Below are 20,916 nucleotides of genomic sequence, written 5' to 3' on the forward strand. Positions count from 1 at the left end.
ACTGCTAACTGAAAAGGGAAATTAACTTTACCAGTCTTAAGATAAAGTTCATGACTTTGTTGTTTTAAAGGAATTCCTAGGCATGGAGTCAGATCATAGACTCAATTCCCAGTTTAGGAACTGAAACAATTCTGGCCTGGAGATAAAACGGTGATGAATTCCTTGACACACCTCTGCTGGAGCAGCTGCTCCCATCTGTCCACTTCCCTCCCTTCCTCTAAAAGCTACTTCAAGGTCTGCATTTATCAGTTACATGTGCTAATTGAAAAGAAGGCACATTTCCCAGGCCACATTTATGGAAATAACATGCTGGCCCATTTCAACACTCACAAACAGATGTTAAACTGACCAAAGTATATTTAAATAATCTCATCTCACTTGTTCTAGCTAACGCTTACTAATTGGTTCTCTTACGGGACTTTCTTCCCACGAAATGACTGGCCATATACTAAGTTTTATAAATATTAGGAAAGTTGTTTTGCTCAGAAAAAAAAGGAAAATAATTGCAGAAGAGAAGAGCTTTTCAAAATAACTTTTACACAGTGGGCATTAAAAACTCTCCTAAGCCAAGGCACAGAATTCTGGCTTCTTTTTCTTTGTGACCCTCCGACCAGCCTAAACTTGCTGTGTACCTAACTGATCATGAACAAAAGAGAGGCAGTTTGAACTCCAGCAGGAGAAATACACTATATTTAAAGGGTCTGCTCCCCTAAGACTGTTCTGATTAGAGCTCTGAAGCCATTTTGTCCTTTACAAGGGAACCTTGACTTCCTCTACACAATTCACCCATCCTAGCTGCGATAACCATTTCTATTTGAGAAGAAAACTCTAATGAGTTTTTATCACCTTTCTAAATATGAAGCAGTGTCTACAAACACACTGTTTACCAAAAAGCAAAACGGTAAATAAACTAAATGTCCCTATAGGGAAATGGTTGTATAAATTACAGAACATCCAATACAGAACACTATGCAGCCATTAACAGGAATATCAGATAAATCTGTCAATACAGGCACTAACGTAATATGTGTCAGTGGGTATTTATGTTTTTAAGCAAAAATGACAAATTTCAGGAAAACAGGCTTGGATGACTCCATTTTTGTAAGTAAAACCACCTTTTATATGTGAAAAAAAAATTCTCAGCACAGATACATATACAAAGATTACTAAATACTTAGGGAAAGGTCTAGAACAGAGCTATTCAATTGAAATATAATGGAAACAACAAATGAGAGTCACATATATAATTTAAAATTATATAGTATCCAGGGGCTTCTCTGGTGGCGCAGCGGTTGCGCGTCCGCCTGCCGATGCAGGGGAACCGGGTTCGCGCCCCGGTCTGGGAGGATCCCACATGCCGCAGAGCGGCTGGGCCCGTGAGCCATGGCCGCTGAGCCTGCGCGTCCGGAGCCTGTCCTCCGCAACGGGAGAGGCCACAGCAGAGGGAGGCCCGTATACCACAAAAAAAAAAAATAAAATAAAATAAAATAAAATAAAATAAAATAAAATTATATAGTATCCATATTAAAAATGTAAAGGTGAAGTGAATTTTAATCATTCTATTTAACCCAATTAATTAAAAATGTTACCCTTACAATAATGAAATTGGTACAAAAATTGAGATAGTTTGCTTATTTTTTTCTTACTAACTGTTCAAAAATTAGTGCATACATTATACTTAAAACACATCTCAATTTAGACTAGCCACATTTGAATGCTCAGCAGCCACAGATGGTTAGTGAGGACTGTACTGGACAGAGGAGGCCTAGAAAGAGAAACATCAAACTATTAACTTCCATTTTGTTTTCTATATTTTTCTGCATTGTTTGAATTTTTTAAGCAACTGTTTAAATATAAAAATAATCAAGACAGGGCTTCCCTGGTGGCGCAGTGGTTGAGAGTCCGCCTGCTGAGGCAGGGGACACGGGTTCGTGCCCCGGTCCGGGAGGATCCCACATGCCACGGAGCGGCTGGGCCCGTGAGCCATGGCCGCTGAGCCTGCGTGTCCGAAGCCTGTGCTCCGCAACGGGAGAGGCCACAACAGTGAGAGGCCCGCGTACCGCAAAAAAAAAAAAAAAAAAAATAATAATAATAATCAAGACAGATCAAAAACCTAAACATACAAGCCAGAACGATATGGGTTCTTTAAAAAAAAAAAAGGAAAGAAAGAAAAGGAGAAATTACCTCAATCTCAGGATAGGTAGACTTTTTGGGACACAAAAAGCACTAACCATAAAAGAAAAAATAAGAGATAAATTTGAACAAAATTTAAAATTTCTGCTCATCAAAGCACACCATAAAAAGAAATACTCAGTAATAGCATTTATATCTGACAAAGCACACATATCCAGAATATATAATGAACTCCTACAATTCAACAACAAACTGATGAACAACTGAATACAAAATGAGACTGGAGGAGACATTTCATAAAAGATATACAAATGGCCAATAAGCACGTGGAAAGACGTCAGTATTATCAGTTTTCAGAGCAATGCAAATGAAAACTGAAGGAGATACCATTTCACACCCACTAAAATAAAAAAAGACTGACAAAACCAAACACGTACCAGGATGTGTACCAAGTGGAACTCTCATACACTGCTGGCAGGAATATAAAATAATACAATCATTTTGGAGAACTGTTTGGCAGTCCGTTTTTACATTAAACACACATCTACCCTATGACCTAGAAATCCTATTCCTAGGTATTTATTTACCCAAGAGAAATAAAAACATATGTCTTCAAAAAGATTTGGAAACAACCCATCAACAGGATGGATAACCTCGTATATTCTCATACAAGAGAAATAAAAAGGAATGAATATGACACAGCAGCTTGGGTGAGTCTAAAAAACATTATGCTGAGTAAAAGAAGCCAAGCACAAAAGAGTGACACAACATATTTGATTTACATGAAGTTCTGGAGTAGGAAAACTAATCTATCATTAATAAAAATGAGTGGTTGCCTGGGGCAGAGGGTGCGAGGGGGCTGGGGAAGAGAACCAACTAGAAAAAGGCATGAGGAAGCTTTCTGGGGTGATGGAATCATACTACACCTTATTTCAGGTGGTGGATACATGGATATATACAATCGTTAAAACGCACTGAACTGGGCTTCCCAGGTGGCGCAGTGGTTAAGAATCTGCCTGCCAATGCAAGGGACACAGGTTCGAGCCCTGGCCCAGGAAGATCCCACATGCCACGGAGCAACTAAGCCCGTGCGCCACAACTACTGAGCCCACGTGCCACAACTACGGAAGCCTGTGCGCCTAGAGCCTGTGCTCTGCAACAAGAGAAGCCACCACAATGAGAAGCCCGTGCACCGCAACAAAGAGTAGCCCCCACTCGCCACAACTAGAGGAAGCCCGCGTGCAACAACGAAGACCCAACACAGCCAAAAATGAATAAATAAATAAATTTACTTTTAAAAACAACAACAACAACTCACTGAACTGACACTAAGGCTCCTGTGATAACTAACCTATTCCCTGTCAAGAAAGTCAAATGTTACGGGGAACCAAAAAGCACTCAATGGATGCTGTTTAATACATCTTCAGAACAGATGAAGACTGAGAAAATAACAAAGCTTGGAATATGGGGAATTGTCACTAAAATGTTCTCTATCATTCTTGATGTGAGTCCACACGAATCTCTTCAACGTATTTTCTTCTAGTTTTATTATTTATAAATGAGATGAAGGGATGCTAACCACAACTAAAATGATATCCTATCTCTCTGCAATCTTGCCTTATTTATATCTCACCCCTTTCTTGAATATTTTCAATGTATATCCATATAATAAGGCATCTAGCTGAAATAACAAAAAAAAGAAAAAAGATGGCAAAGAAGTAAAGAAACTAAATATGAGAAAAGATAGAGAAAGGACTTCCTGTGTTCAAGTACAATCTAGTCAATTTAGTTCGAAAGAAGGAAAAACATGAAGCCATTAAATATGCTCATAATTGAAAGTCAGGGAAATCTTTCAAAAAGTCTTTTCCCCACTGGCCATCCCCAGTTCATTCAGTTCTTTCTTTCTTTTTTTTTTTTTCTTGCAGTAAAAGCTGGAAGAAAATCCCTGAAAGCAACAAAGAGGCAGTCACCCCAAATTGTCTTAGCAATAAATTGGATATCATGCCAAGTGGCAGAATGTTTAGCTCATGTCTCTATAACATCTCCTACACCCACTCCATTTACTGCAGCACACAGCAACTTCGCTGGCAGTCACCAGCCACAGCCTGAACACTTTAATAATGGTGCATATTATCCAGCAAAATCCCTTAGGTACATTTTAAGCCAGCACCTATACTAAATGGAGAAAACCACCAAACAGTTATCCAAAAGGAAACACAAAGTTAAGTGCAGGAAAGGCTGAGGGAATTCCATGTACTTCCTGACTAGAAAACAAGGCTTCCAGGCACATATCAGAGCTTTTGCTCACTCTGCAAAGATGTGCATTGTGTTGGACTTCCCTGGTGGCGCAGTGGTTAAGAATCCGCCTGCTAAAGCAGGGGACACGGGTTTGATCCCTGGTCCGGGAAGATCCCACATGCCACGGAGCAACTAAGCCTGTGCGCCACAACTACCGAGCCTGTGCTCTAGAGCCCGTGAGCCACAACTAATGAGCTCACGTGCCACAACTACTGAAGTCTGCACGCCTAGAGCCCGTGCTCCACAACCAGAGAATCCACCACAATGAGAAGCCCGCGCACAGCAGTGAAGAGTAGCCCCCATTCGCCACAACTAGAGAAAGCCCACATACAAAGACCCAACACAGCCAAAAAAAAAAAAAAAAAAAAAGTATATTCCCTTAAGATGTGCATTGTGAAATGTATTGCTGTGGAAACAACACTTCCACAACAAGACGACAAGTCAAGCTCAAATAAAGGAAATAACAGGAGTGGTGAAATAAGACTTGTGTAATGAGTAAGGAACTTCCCACAGGTCTATGCTTGAAGTATGGTATGATTAAGCTGAAATGAAATGTCATTCTAATCACATAATAGACATTACTGTCTGTTTCTCGGGTCAATTACTTGCTGAACACAAGCTGTGGAACCAAAAACACTCTGCTTTTAAGATTCAGACTGAGAGGAGAATACAAATAACCAAAAAGATAAGAATGAAATCTCCTTAGATCTGAGTTTACCTAAGGCTTTTTTAAAATGGTGATCATTAATAAAAACTATTTATTTATTAATGCATCCAATAAATGCCTATAAATTATTCTCCATGTACCAGAGTAGACATAAAAAAAAAAAAAGACACAAGGCCTATGCCTTCAAGCTCACAGTGTAGTGGTACACACCAACATGTAAACTGACAGAGTACAGTACAGCAAGTGCTGCAATAAAGGCTTTTAACAGATGCACTGGAAAGGGATATTAGTTTAAGTTTTTAGATGAAAGACACAGACACTAACTCTGGCTGATAACGACAGAAAAGGAATTTATTTAAAAGATACTGGGGGAAAAGAAAAGATACGACAACAACAACAACTCACTGAACTGACACTAAGGCTCCTGTGATAACTAACCTATTCCCTGTCAAGAAAGTCAAATGTTACGGGGAACCAAAAAGCACTCAATGGATGCTGTTTAATACATCTTCAGAACAGATGAAGACTGAGAAAATAACAAAGCTTGGAATATGGGGAATTGTCACTAAAATGTTCTCTATCATTCTTGATGTGAGTCCACACGAATCTCTTCAACGTATTTTCTTCTAGTTTTATTATTTATAAATGAGATGAAGGGATGCTAACCACAACTAAAATGATATCCTATCTCTCTGCAATCTTGCCTTATTTATATCTCACCCCTTTCTTGAATATTTTCAATGTATATCCATATAATAAGGCATCTAGCTGAAATAACAAAAAAAAGAAAAAAGATGGCAAAGAAGTAAAGAAACTAAATATGAGAAAAGATAGAGAAAGGACTTCCTGTGTTCAAGTACAATCTAGTCAATTTAGTTCGAAAGAAGGAAAAACATGAAGCCATTAAATATGCTCATAATTGAAAGTCAGGGAAATCTTTCAAAAAGTCTTTTCCCCACTGGCCATCCCCAGTTCATTCAGTTCTTTCTTTCTTTTTTTTTTTTTTCTTGCAGTAAAAGCTGGAAGAAAATCCCTGAAAGCAACAAAGAGGCAGTCACCCCAAATTGTCTTAGCAATAAATTGGATATCATGCCAAGTGGCAGAATGTTTAGCTCATGTCTCTATAACATCTCCTACACCCACTCCATTTACTGCAGCACACAGCAACTTCGCTGGCAGTCACCAGCCACAGCCTGAACACTTTAATAATGGTGCATATTATCCAGCAAAATCCCTTAGGTACATTTTAAGCCAGCACCTATACTAAATGGAGAAAACCACCAAACAGTTATCCAAAAGGAAACACAAAGTTAAGTGCAGGAAAGGCTGAGGGAATTCCATGTACTTCCTGACTAGAAAACAAGGCTTCCAGGCACATATCAGAGCTTTTGCTCACTCTGCAAAGATGTGCATTGTGTTGGACTTCCCTGGTGGCGCAGTGGTTAAGAATCCGCCTGCTAAAGCAGGGGACACGGGTTTGATCCCTGGTCCGGGAAGATCCCACATGCCACGGAGCAACTAAGCCTGTGCGCCACAACTACCGAGCCTGTGCTCTAGAGCCCGTGAGCCACAACTAATGAGCTCACGTGCCACAACTACTGAAGTCTGCACGCCTAGAGCCCGTGCTCCACAACCAGAGAATCCACCACAATGAGAAGCCCGCGCACAGCAGTGAAGAGTAGCCCCCATTCGCCACAACTAGAGAAAGCCCACATACAAAGACCCAACACAGCCAAAAAAAAAAAAAAAAAAAAAGTATATTCCCTTAAGATGTGCATTGTGAAATGTATTGCTGTGGAAACAACACTTCCACAACAAGACGACAAGTCAAGCTCAAATAAAGGAAATAACAGGAGTGGTGAAATAAGTCTTGTGTAATGAGTAAGGAACTTCCCACAGGTCTATGCTTGAAGTATGGTATGATTAAGCTGAAATGAAATGTCATTCTAATCACATAATAGACATTACTGTCTGTTTCTCGGGTCAATTACTTGCTGAACACAAGCTGTGGAACCAAAAACACTCTGCTTTTAAGATTCAGACTGAGAGGAGAATACAAATAACCAAAAAGATAAGAATGAAATCTCCTTAGATCTGAGTTTACCTAAGGCTTTTTTAAAATGGTGATCATTAATAAAAACTATTTATTTATTAATGCATCCAATAAATGCCTATAAATTATTCTCCATGTACCAGAGTAGACATAAAAAAAAAAAAAGACACAAGGCCTATGCCTTCAAGCTCACAGTGTAGTGGTACACACCAACATGTAAACTGACAGAGTACAGTACAGCAAGTGCTGCAATAAAGGCTTTTAACAGATGCACTGGAAAGGGATATTAGTTTAAGTTTTTAGATGAAAGACACAGACACTAACTCTGGCTGATAACGACAGAAAAGGAATTTATTTAAAAGATACTGGGGGAAAAGAAAAGATACGGGGGGCTTCCCTGGTGGCGCAGTGGTTAAGAATCCTCCTGCCAGTGCAGGGGACACGGGTTCAAGACCCGGTAGGGAAGATCCCACATGCCATGGAGCAACTAAGCCTGTGTGCCACAAGTACTGAGCCCACGTGCCACAACTACTGAAGCCCACATGCTTAGAGCCCGTGTTCCGCAACATAAGAAGACACCACAATGAGAAGCCCGTGCACCGCATCGAAGAGTAGCCCCAGCTCACCACAACTAGAGAAAGCCCATGCACAGCAACAAAGATCCAATGCAGCCAAAAATAAATAAATTAAAAAAAAAAGATACCGGGCTTTGCATGTGTCCACAGGACACATACCAAGCTAGGCCATATCCAGGGCCATAAAACTAATGTCAACAAATTTAAAAGAGGTGAGGGGGATGGACTTCTCTGGCGGTCCGGTGGTTAAGACTCTGTGCTTCCACTGCAGGGGGCATGGGTTCAATCCCTGGTCAGGGAGGTAAGATCCCGTGTGCCACATGACGTGGCCTAAATACACAGATAGATAGATACATAGATAGAGACTTAGATAGATAGATCAGAACAGCAATCAATCAATCAATAAATAAAAGAGGTGAAATCATAAGGAGTGTGTTCCTTAACAACAATGGAATCAAATGAGAAATCAACAACAGAAGGACAACAGGAAAACCTCCAAACACATGGAAACGAAACAATACACTTCTAAATAATGCATGCGTCAAAGAGGAGGTCTCAAGGGAAATTTAAAAATATACTGAACTGAATGAAAATCAGAATACAGCATGACAAAATTCATGGGGTAGAGCTAAAGCAGTGCAGGAGGGAAATTTGTAGTACTAAATACATAAATTATAAAGAGGAAAAGTCTAAGTCATCAATCTAAAGCTCTCACCTCAAAAATCTAGTAAAGGGCTTCCCTGGTGGAGCAGTGGTTGAGAGTCCGCCTGCAGATGCAGGGGACACGGGTTCGTGCCCCGGTCGGGGAAGATCCCACATGCCGCGGAGCGGCTGGGCCCGTGAGCCGTGGCTGCTTTTATAAATGAGATGAAGGGATGCTAACCACAACTAAAATGATATCCTATCTCTCTGCAATCTTGCCTTATTTATATCTCACCCCTTTCTTGAATATTTTCAATGTATATCCATATAATAAGGCATCTAGCTGAAATAACAAAAAAAAGAAAAAAGATGGCAAAGAAGTAAAGAAACTAAATATGAGAAAAGATAGAGAAAGGACTTCCTGTGTTCAAGTACAATCTAGTCAATTTAGTTCGAAAGAAGGAAAAACATGAAGCCATTAAATATGCTCATAATTGAAAGTCAGGGAAATCTTTCAAAAAGTCTTTTCCCCACTGGCCATCCCCAGTTCATTCAGTTCTTTCTTTCTTTTTTTTTTTTTCTTGCAGTAAAAGCTGGAAGAAAATCCCTGAAAGCAACAAAGAGGCAGTCACCCCAAATTGTCTTAGCAATAAATTGGATATCATGCCAAGTGGCAGAATGTTTAGCTCATGTCTCTATAACATCTCCTACACCCACTCCATTTACTGCAGCACACAGCAACTTCGCTGGCAGTCACCAGCCACAGCCTGAACACTTTAATAATGGTGCATATTATCCAGCAAAATCCCTTAGGTACATTTTAAGCCAGCACCTATACTAAATGGAGAAAACCACCAAACAGTTATCCAAAAGGAAACACAAAGTTAAGTGCAGGAAAGGCTGAGGGAATTCCATGTACTTCCTGACTAGAAAACAAGGCTTCCAGGCACATATCAGAGCTTTTGCTCACTCTGCAAAGATGTGCATTGTGTTGGACTTCCCTGGTGGCGCAGTGGTTAAGAATCCGCCTGCTAAAGCAGGGGACACGGGTTTGATCCCTGGTCCGGGAAGATCCCACATGCCACGGAGCAACTAAGCCTGTGCGCCACAACTACCGAGCCTGTGCTCTAGAGCCCGTGAGCCACAACTAATGAGCTCACGTGCCACAACTACTGAAGTCTGCACGCCTAGAGCCCGTGCTCCACAACCAGAGAATCCACCACAATGAGAAGCCCGCGCACAGCAGTGAAGAGTAGCCCCCATTCGCCACAACTAGAGAAAGCCCACATACAAAGACCCAACACAGCCAAAAAAAAAAAAAAAAAAAAAAGTATATTCCCTTAAGATGTGCATTGTGAAATGTATTGCTGTGGAAACAACACTTCCACAACAAGACGACAAGTCAAGCTCAAATAAAGGAAATAACAGGAGTGGTGAAATAAGACTTGTGTAATGAGTAAGGAACTTCCCACAGGTCTATGCTTGAAGTATGGTATGATTAAGCTGAAATGAAATGTCATTCTAATCACATAATAGACATTACTGTCTGTTTCTCGGGTCAATTACTTGCTGAACACAAGCTGTGGAACCAAAAACACTCTGCTTTTAAGATTCAGACTGAGAGGAGAATACAAATAACCAAAAAGATAAGAATGAAATCTCCTTAGATCTGAGTTTACCTAAGGCTTTTTTAAAATGGTGATCATTAATAAAAACTATTTATTTATTAATGCATCCAATAAATGCCTATAAATTATTCTCCATGTACCAGAGTAGACATAAAAAAAAAAAAAGACACAAGGCCTATGCCTTCAAGCTCACAGTGTAGTGGTACACACCAACATGTAAACTGACAGAGTACAGTACAGCAAGTGCTGCAATAAAGGCTTTTAACAGATGCACTGGAAAGGGATATTAGTTTAAGTTTTTAGATGAAAGACACAGACACTAACTCTGGCTGATAACGACAGAAAAGGAATTTATTTAAAAGATACTGGGGGAAAAGAAAAGATACGGGGGGCTTCCCTGGTGGCGCAGTGGTTAAGAATCCTCCTGCCAGTGCAGGGGACACGGGTTCAAGACCCGGTAGGGAAGATCCCACATGCCATGGAGCAACTAAGCCTGTGTGCCACAAGTACTGAGCCCACGTGCCACAACTACTGAAGCCCACATGCTTAGAGCCCGTGTTCCGCAACATAAGAAGACACCACAATGAGAAGCCCGTGCACCGCATCGAAGAGTAGCCCCAGCTCACCACAACTAGAGAAAGCCCATGCACAGCAACAAAGATCCAATGCAGCCAAAAATAAATAAATTAAAAAAAAAAGATACCGGGCTTTGCATGTGTCCACAGGACACATACCAAGCTAGGCCATATCCAGGGCCATAAAACTAATGTCAACAAATTTAAAAGAGGTGAGGGGGATGGACTTCTCTGGCGGTCCGGTGGTTAAGACTCTGTGCTTCCACTGCAGGGGGCATGGGTTCAATCCCTGGTCAGGGAGGTAAGATCCCGTGTGCCACATGACGTGGCCTAAATACACAGATAGATAGATACATAGATAGAGACTTAGATAGATAGATCAGAACAGCAATCAATCAATCAATAAATAAAAGAGGTGAAATCATAAGGAGTGTGTTCCTTAACAACAATGGAATCAAATGAGAAATCAACAACAGAAGGACAACAGGAAAACCTCCAAACACATGGAAACGAAACAATACACTTCTAAATAATGCATGCGTCAAAGAGGAGGTCTCAAGGGAAATTTAAAAATATACTGAACTGAATGAAAATCAGAATACAGCATGACAAAATTCATGGGGTAGAGCTAAAGCAGTGCAGGAGGGAAATTTGTAGTACTAAATACATAAATTATAAAGAGGAAAAGTCTAAGTCATCAATCTAAAGCTCTCACCTCAAAAATCTAGTAAAGGGCTTCCCTGGTGGAGCAGTGGTTGAGAGTCCGCCTGCAGATGCAGGGGACACGGGTTCGTGCCCCGGTCGGGGAAGATCCCACATGCCGCGGAGCGGCTGGGCCCGTGAGCCGTGGCTGCTGAGCCTGCGTGTCCGGAGCCTGTGCTCCGCAACGGGAGAGGCCACAACAGTGAGAGGCCCACGTACCGCAAAAAAAAAAAAAAAAAAAAAAATCTAGTAAAAGAAGAGTAATATAGGGACTTGCCTGGCAGTCCAGTGGTTAGGACTCTGCACTCTCACTGCTGAGGGCCTGGGTTCAATCCCTGGTTGGGGAACTAAAATCCCACAAGGGGTGCAGCGTGGCCAAAAAAAAAAAGAGTAATATATATGCAAAGCAAGAAGTAAGGAAATAATAACGAGCAGAAGTCAATGAAATTGAAGACAGAAAGACAACAGAAAAAGAAATCAAGGAAGCAAGAAAAGAGCTACTTCTTTGAAAGGATCCATAAAATCGACAAACCTCTAGCAAGATTAACAAAAATAGAAGACACAAATTACAATACCAGGAATGAAATCGGTTATCACTACAAACCCCACATACATCAAAGGAATAATAAGACAATGCCACAGAGAACCCTACCCACATAGATATAACAACTTTGACAAAATGGGCCAATTCCTCTAAAAACACAAACTATCACAACTCACCCACTATGAAAGAGATAATTTGACAAGCCCTGTAAATATTAAGGAAATAGAACTTAAAAGAAAATCTCTAGGCCCAGATGGTTTCACTGGAGAATCTACCAAACATTTAAACAAGAATTAACATCAGTTTTACACAATCTCTTCCAGAAAACAGAAAAGAAGGGAACACTTCTCAAATTCATTTTATGATACCAAAACCAGATAAAGAGAGTAAAGAGAAAACAAATACCAACATTCCCTCATAAATCCTTAACAAAATATTAGCCAATAGAATTCAACAATATATATAAAAAGAATTATATACCATAACCAAGTGGGGTTTATTCCAGGGATAAAAGCTCAACATTTCAAAATTAATCAATGTATATTAGCATAGGACAGATATATACATCAACAGAACAGAACCCAGAGGTAAACCTAATTAAGGTCAATTAATTTTTGACAAAAGTACCAGTACAATTCAATGGGGAAATACCTTTTTTCAAAAATGGTGCTGAAACAACTAGATATCCACAGGCAAAAGAAGGAAGCTGGACTCCTACGTCATACCATACACAAAAATTAACTCAAAATTATGCAAAACCTAAATGTAAGCACTAAAGCTATAAAACTTTTGGAAGAAAACATAAGCATTAATATTTGTGATCTTGGGTTAGGCAACAGTTTCTTAGCTAAGACACCAAAAGCACAAGTGACAAAAAAATAACAAAGATTAAGGATTTCATTAAAAACAAACAAACAAAAAACACACAACTATGCTGCTAAGGACATGAAAGTGAAAAGATAACCCACAGAATGAGGGAAAATATTTATAAATAATATATCTGATAAGAAGACTGTATTTATAATATATAAAGAACTCTTACAACTCAATAATAAAAAGACAGTCCAATTAAAAATGGGGAATGGGGCTTCCCTGGTGGCGCAGTGGTTAAGAATCCGCCTGCCAATGCAGGGGATATGGGTTTGAGTCCTGGTCCGGGAAGATCCCACATGCCGCATAGCAACTAAGCCCGTGCGCCACAACTACCGAGCCTGCGCTCTAGAACCCGCAAGCCACAACTATTGAAGGCTGTGCACCTAGAGCCCATGCTCTACAACAAGAGAAGCCACTGCAATGAGAAGCCAGCACACCGCAACAAAGAGTAGCCCCCGCTCACTGCAACTAGAGAAAGCTCGCGCGCAGCAACAAAGACCCAATGCAGCCCAAAATAAAATAAATAAAATAAATTTATTAGGGGCTGCTCTGGTGGCGCAGTGGTTAGGAGTCTGCCTGCCAATGCAGGGGACATGGGTTCAAGCCCTCATCCAGGAAGATCCCACATGCTGCGGAGCAACTAAGTCCGTGCGCCACAACTACTGAGCCTGTGCTCTAGGGCCCACGAGCCACAACTACTGAAGCCCACGCACCTAGAGCCCATGCTCTGCAACAAGAGAGGCCACCGCAATGAGAAGCTTGCGCACAACGAAGAGTAGCCCCCACTCGCTGCAACTAGAGAAAGCCCATGCGCAGCAACAAAGACCCAACACAGCCAAAAATAAAATAAATAAAATAAATTTATTTAATAAATAAATAAATTTATTTTAAAAAAATGGGGAACAGATTTGAATAGACTCTTCTCAAAAAAAGATATACAAATGTCTAATAAGCACATGAAGATGATCAACATTATTAGCCACCTGGGAAATGCAAATCAAAATTACAGTAAGACAGCACTTCACACCCCCAAAGATGGCTATGATCAAAAAGACAGTGCTGATGAGGATGTAGAAAATAGAATCTTTGTGGAAATGTAAAACAATGCAGTTGCTTTGGAAAACAGTCTGGAAGCTCCTCAAATAGTTAAACACAGTTACCATATGATCCCACTCACTCCCACCCAAGAGAAATGAAAACACACGTCCACAGAAAAAAACTTGTACACAAATGTTTATAGCATTATTTACAATTGCCAAAAAGTGGAAACTGACTTGAATGTCCATCAACTGATGGATATCCATACAATGGACAATTATGTGGCAATAAAAAGAAATGAAATACTGAAATATGCTACAAAATGAATGAAACTTGAAAATATTACGCTAAGTGAAAAAGCCAGAAACAAAAGACCATGTATTATACATTCCACTTACATGAAATGTTCAGAATAGGCAAATCCATAGCGAAAGAAACAGACTGGTGGTTGCCTAAGCTGGAAAGAAACAGACTGGTGGTTGCCTAAGCTGGAAGTGAAAGGAATTGGGGGATAGGGGGAGGAAATGGGAAGTGACAGCTAACAGGTACAGGATTTCTTTCTGGGAAGATGAAAATTGTCTCAAATGGGTCACAGTAATATTTGCAAAACTCTGTGACTCTACTAAAAACCACTGATGTGTATACTTTAAATGGGTGAAGTGTACGGTATGTGAATTGCATGACAACAAGGCTCAATTAAAAAAAAATCAACATTATCCATATTAACAAGCTAAAGGAAAACAAATCACTTGACTATATCAATATATACAGAAAAAGCAATTGACAAAATTTAACACCCACCCATGATAAAAACCCTGAAAAAAATCAGAAACAGAGGGGCACTTACTCAACTTGATTAAAAGCATCTACAAAAAGCCTACAGATAACTCACACATTATAGTGAAAAACTGAATGTTTCTCCCTAAGACTGGGAACAAAGCAAGGATGTCTGCTCTCATTGCTCTTATTCAACACAGCGCTGTAAGTTTGAGCCAGAGTAATAAGGCAAGAAAAGGAAAAAGCATACAGAGAGAATAAAGGATAAAACTGTCCCTATTTGCAATAATGATTAACTACCTAAAAACCCCAAGGAGTCTATTTTTTAAAATCCTAGAAGTAATATGTGAGTTCAGACAGGTTGCAGGATATAAGATAAACACACAAAAATCAACTATATTTCTATATACTAGCAATGAACATGTGGACACTGAAATTAAAAACACAATACCAGTGGACTTTCCTGGTGGTCCAGTGGTTAAGAATCCACCTTCTAATGCAGGGGACGCAGGTTCGATCCCTGATAGGGGAACTAGGATCCCACATGCCACGAAGCACCTAAGCCTGCGCGCCACAATTACTGAGCCTGTGCACCACAACTACAGAGCCCACGCGTTCTGGAACCCGAGTGCCACAACTAGAGAGCCCCTGCTCTGCAACTACTGAGCCTGCATGCCACAACTAGAGAGAAGCCCACATGCCTCAACGAAGAGCCTGCGTGCCGCAATGGAAGATCACATGTGCCATAACTAAGACCTGATGCGGCCAGATATAAAAAAATAAATAAATATTAAAAAAAAAAAAACAAAAACAACAAAAAAAACCAATACCAGGGAATTCCCGGGCAGTCCAGTGATTAAGACTCCATACTTGCACTGCTGAGGGCACAGGTTCAATCCCTGGTTGGGGAACTAAGATCCTGCAAGCTGCGCACCACGGCCAAATTTTTAAAAATAATAAATAAAGTTAATTAAAAAGAGATAGAGAGCTGGAGTGGCTATACTGTTATCAGACAACATAGACTGTAGAACAGAAAAATGTTACTGAAGATAAAGATTGATTTAAAAATACAATAGCATTTATAATCATTCAAAAGAAAATGAAATATTAGGTACAAATCTAACAAAACACGTATAGGACTTAAATGCTAAAAACTGCAAAATGCTGACAGAAAAACAAAGAAGATCTAAATAAATGGAGATACATACAATGTTCACTGATTGGAAAACTCAGTATAGTAAAGATATCGATTCCCCTTGGATTGACATATAGGTTTGTATTAGTCTGCTTGGGCTGCCATAACAGAATACCATAGACAGGTGACTTAAACAACAGAAAGGCATTTCCTCACAGTTCTGGAGGCTGCAAATCCAAGATCAAGGTAAGACCTCTCTTCCTGGCTGGCAAACAGGTACCTTCTTGCTGTGTCTTCACATGGCCTCTTCTCTGTGAATGTTTGGAAAGAGAGGTTTCTGGTGTCTCTTCCTCTTTTTTTTTTTTTTTTTTTTTTTTTAATATTTATTCATTTATTTGACTGCACCAGGTTCTAGTTGCACAGCACACAGGATCTTAGTTGCAGCATGCGGGATCTAGCTCCCTGACCAGGGATTGAACCCAGGCCCCCTGCATTGGGAGCTGGAGTCTTAACCACTGGACCACCAGGGAAGTCCCTCTTCCTCTTCTTATAAGGAGACGGGTCCTACTGGATTAAGACCCACCCTTATGACCTCATTTAACCTTAGTTACCTCCTTAATACCTTATCCCAAAATACAGTCACATTGGGGGTTAAGGCTTCAAAATATAAATTTTTGGGTGGAGGGGGACACAATTCAGTCCATAATAAGGTTTAATGCAATTCCTATCAAAATCCCAGAGTTTTTGTACAGACAAAATTATTCTAAAATTTATAAGAAAGGCAAAGGAACTAAAATTGTTTAAAAAAATACTTCTGAAAACAAATAATAAAGTGGGAGGACTCAGCCTACCAGATTTCAAGATTTATTTTATAGGTCAGTAATCAAGATTGTGGGATAGACACATGTCAATGGAACGGAGAACCCAGAAACAGATAGAACCATAAGCCAAACTGATTTTTGACAAAAGGGCAAAAGCAATTCAAAGACAGCCTTTTCAACAAATGGTGCTAGAAATAGGACAGCATAGGCAAAAATAAATAAAATAAAATAAAAAAATTAAAAATCATGCCTTATACAAAAATTCTTAGACACTGGAAGTAAAATCCATAAAAGGAGAAACTGATAAATTGGACTTCATCAAAATTAAAAATATATGCCCTGTGAAAGATCCTCTTAAAAGGATAAGACAAGCTACACACTGGAAGAAAGGATTTGCAAACCACATATCTGATAAAGGACAAATATCTAGAATTTACAGACAAGTCTTAAAACTCAAAAGTCCAAACAATCCGGTTAGAAAATGGGCAAAAGACATGAATAGTCATTTCACCAAAGAGGATATATATATGGCAGAAGAGCACATGAAAAGGTATTTAACACCTTAGGGAAATATATTTACATGCCATTAGGGAAATATAAATTAAAATCATAATGAAGTATCACTACACACATACTGGAGTGGCTAAAATAAAAAATAATGACCGTGACAAGTGTTGACAAGGATGCAGAGAAACTAAAATCCCTTACACACTGCTGCTGGAAATATAAAATGGTACAGCCCCTTGGGAAAAGTTTGGCAGTTTCTTATAAAAACTATACATTCAGGGATTCCCTGGTGGCGCAGTGGTTGCGCGTCCGCCTGCCGATGCAGGGGAACCGGGTTCGCGCCCCGGTCTGGGAGGATCCCACATGCCACGGAGCGGCTGGGCCCGTGAGCCATGGCCGCTGAGCCTGCGCGTCCGGAGCCTGTGCTCCGCAACGGGAGAGGCCACAACAGAGGGAGGCCGGCATACCACAAAAAAAATAAATAAATAAAAACTATACATTCAATTACCACATGACCTAGCAACTGACCCCTCTCAGAACATTTACCTCTGAGAAATGAAATTTTAATTGTGGTGAGCAGAATAATGACTACCCCCCCCCCAAATATTCACTTCCTACCCTCCTGGAATCTTCGAATTAGTTATCTTACCTTACATGCAAAAAGGACTTTGCACATGTGATTAAGGGTATGGACCTTGAGATAGGGGAGATTATCCTCGATTATCAATCTGGGCCCAATCTAATCAAAGGAGTCCTTAAAAGTGGAGACCCTTTCTCAGCTGGGTTAGAGATGAGATGAAGGAAGGAGTAGACATTCACAGTTTGAGAGGGAATCAACCAGTTGCTGCTGGTTTTGAAAACAGTAGGGGGCCATGAGCCCAAGGAATGTGGATGATCTCCAGAAGCCGGGAAGGTCCATAGCTGAAAGCAAGAAAATGAGGACCTTAGTCCTACACTCACTAGGAACACAGACCTGCTTTGACTTTAGCATGGTGAGACCACAGTGTTGGACTTCCAGTCTGAAAAATTGTAAGACAATAAATTTGTGCTATGTAAGCAGCAAAATTTGTAGTAATTTGTTACAGCAGCAATAGAAAACTTGTTCACACAAAAATGACACACTAATGGGAATTCCCTGGTGGTCCAGTGGTTAGGACTCAGTGCTTTCATTGCTGTGGACCAGGTTCAATCCCTAGTTGGGGAACTAAGATCCTGCAAGATGTGCTATGAGGCCCACCCCCGCCTCCCCAAAAAAACCCCACAAACTCACACACTTACATTCACACAAAAACCTATACACAAATATCTGTAAAACTTTATTTGTGATACTGTAAGATGTTAACATAAGGGGAATCTGGGTCAAGGAGTCAAGAAAACTGTGTTATTTTATACAACTGCATGTGAGTCTACAATCCCTCAAAATAAAAAGTTTAATTAAAAAAAAAGGTATTGGGTTACTCATCAAAATCCAGGAGGATTCAAGAACCAAGTTCAGAGGCCAGAAACAATGCCCCCAAATCACACTGCAGACCTAGACTGATGAGGATGCTGCTGTCATGGACACCATGGTGCAAGGTGTAGCGGTGCAGCTGGCACCCCTACGTAGGCCCAAGAAGATTTTTGGAGTTCCGTGCCTCTGCCTCCCTAGGCCTGGACTCAAAATGCTGGGCACATAGCTGATTCATGAGGCCAAGGTTCCTGACTGAAAACTAGCTACAAAGGGTGCTGGGAAATCAAGGGTTTTGAATATTCAGCTCCTTGCCTCCCATGAAGGGTGGCATTTATGAAATTTCTTGCAGATCTCTGAGGAGGTGAGACCAGACAGACAAAAAGAAGGTCCAGGGTCTTCCCTGGCAGTGCAATGGTTAAGAATCCGCCTGCCAATGCAGGGGACACGGGTTTGAGCCCTGGTCCGGGAAGATCTCACATGCCGCGGAGCAACTAAGCCCATGTGCCACAACTACTGAGCCTGCACTCTAGAGCCCGCAAGCCACAACTACTGAGCCCACGTGCTGCAACTACTGAAGCCCATGCACCTAGAGCCCGTGCTCCACGACAAGAGAAGCCACCGCAATGAGAATCCCATGCACCGCAACAAAGAGTAGGCCCCACTCGCCACGACTAGAGAAAGCCCGCATGCAGCAACGAAGAGCCAATGCAGCCAAAAAAAAAAGAAAAAAAAGATGGAGCTGAAACGGGGAGTTACAAATAGACTGATATAGATATGAGGGAATTTCACATAAGAAAATTCATGGATGTTTTAGAAATTGTATCAAAAAATATTCCCAGATATTTCGTTTCTGAACAGAACAGGGAAAACCAACAATGGGAACAATGTAGTAAACAGCTCAAAAGAGAAAAGAAAAGCATCAGATATTTAAGATACAACGTATTTTAATGGTGAAAATCAACAGGTTTTAGGAGAAGCATCAGTTCATATCTGATATGAAAGATAAGTCATCAAATGTATTTTTAAAGAGTACTGGGTATTTCTTCCTATGCTCAGAGTGATCAGAAATATTTCCTTTGAGTTACTCAAATTCACCACTTGTAATGAACAACTTCGTACTAGTTGCAGGGAAACACTTTTAAAAGAGCAATACAGGGTATCTGCCCTTAAAGAACTCACTCCAGTTCAGGCAAGATGAATGTTTAATATAACCTAAACATTTTCCAGATAAAGACCTAGAAATGCTAGATTAAAATATACCAAAAATTAGTTTAAATGTATAGCTGAACCCACAAGAAAGAAAGGGAAACCCCCAGGGTGCCTGGATCAAAGAAGGAACTGAAAACCACAGTGGTAGCATGTAAGTTGATATAGTGGCTACAAGGGGGTGAATAGGGTGGGGAAGAAGTTTCAATAACTTCCGCCCTGGGTTTTGTTATCCACATGATAACAGGACTGGTCTTGGACTTATAAAAGGTGGAAGGAACACTAGAACTAAAACCTCAAATAAAGTTGAAGCTACTTTATCCTCAGGGAAAGGACAGACTAGGAAAAATTCACCTAACAGCCCATGGAGCAGACAAGAAAACTTCTCTCTGCTTGGAAGGTAGGGAAAAGGGGGAAAAAAGTATCTCCTGAGAACTGGAACCCTGGGCCTGCAATCACATGGAGTTGGGGTTCAAAGTTACTTCAATTATAATAGCTGAGTGTTCTACAAACTTCAAAGCCAAAAAAAATTAACATAAATATTAGCCCAAGCCAGGGCATCTAGTAGAGAATGCATCTCCACTTTTGAGAAATACAGCTTCACTAGGCCATATGAGATCACTCCAAGACAAAACCTTACTAAAGATGAGTAAAGAATACTAAACACAAAAGGAAATAATCCACTATAAGACAACAAATGAAATAAAGACAGCTTTAGAACTCCAAGAACTGATAAAAGAACCATCAGACAGACACTATAAAGGAAGTATACATAAAATGATTATGAATATAAAAGGAAACCTCAAAACCATATGAATGAGATCCTATGAAAAAAAGAACAGGCAGATTTGAAAACAAATCAAATAAAAATTCTAAAAATAAAAAACGTAGTCACTGAAATGAAACTCAACGAACAAGTTAAAATAGATTAGGGCTTCCCTGGTGGTACAGTGGTTGAGAATCTGCCTGCTAATGCAGGGGACACGGGTTCGAGCCCCGGTCTGGGAGGATCCCACATGCCACTGAGCAACTAGGCCCGTGAGCCACAACTACTGAGCCTGCGCGTCTGGAGCCTGTGCTCCGCAACAAGAGAGGCCGCGATAGTGAGAGGCCCGCGCACCGCAATGAAGAGTGACCCCCGCTTGCCACAACTAGAGAAAGCCCTCGCACAGAAATAGAGACCCAACACAGCAAAAATAAATAATTAATAAAACAAAGGACTAGTCTTTGCCAAAGAATGACTGAAGTTTAAAAATAAATAAATAAATAAATAAATAAATAAATAAATAAAA

At 40.4% G+C, this 20,916-nt stretch overlaps 1 protein-coding gene across 12 annotated transcripts in view; it reads right to left on the reverse strand.

Moving 5' to 3' along the window:
* Nucleotides 1–20,916, reverse strand: part of CFDP1 (craniofacial development protein 1) — a 157,586-nt gene that overhangs the window by 87,869 nt on the left and 48,801 nt on the right. For 3 of the 12 annotated variants that reach the window (XR_008615416.1, XR_008615415.1, XR_008615414.1), the window contains exons 6-7: nt 17,618–17,889; nt 15,857–15,951 (exon numbers count right to left, since the gene is read on the reverse strand). The exons of 8 other annotated variants lie outside the window; for them this stretch is intronic. The gene's annotated coding sequence lies outside the window, so the exon portion shown is untranslated. The remainder of the gene's footprint in view (nt 1–15,856; nt 15,952–17,617; nt 17,890–20,916) is intronic. One more of the 12 variants, XR_008615417.1, reaches the window with a different exon arrangement.

This window comes from Physeter macrocephalus, chromosome 17 (assembly GCF_002837175.3).
Source record: "Physeter macrocephalus isolate SW-GA chromosome 17, ASM283717v5, whole genome shotgun sequence".
NCBI classification, from domain to species: domain Eukaryota; kingdom Metazoa; phylum Chordata; class Mammalia; order Artiodactyla; family Physeteridae; genus Physeter; species Physeter macrocephalus.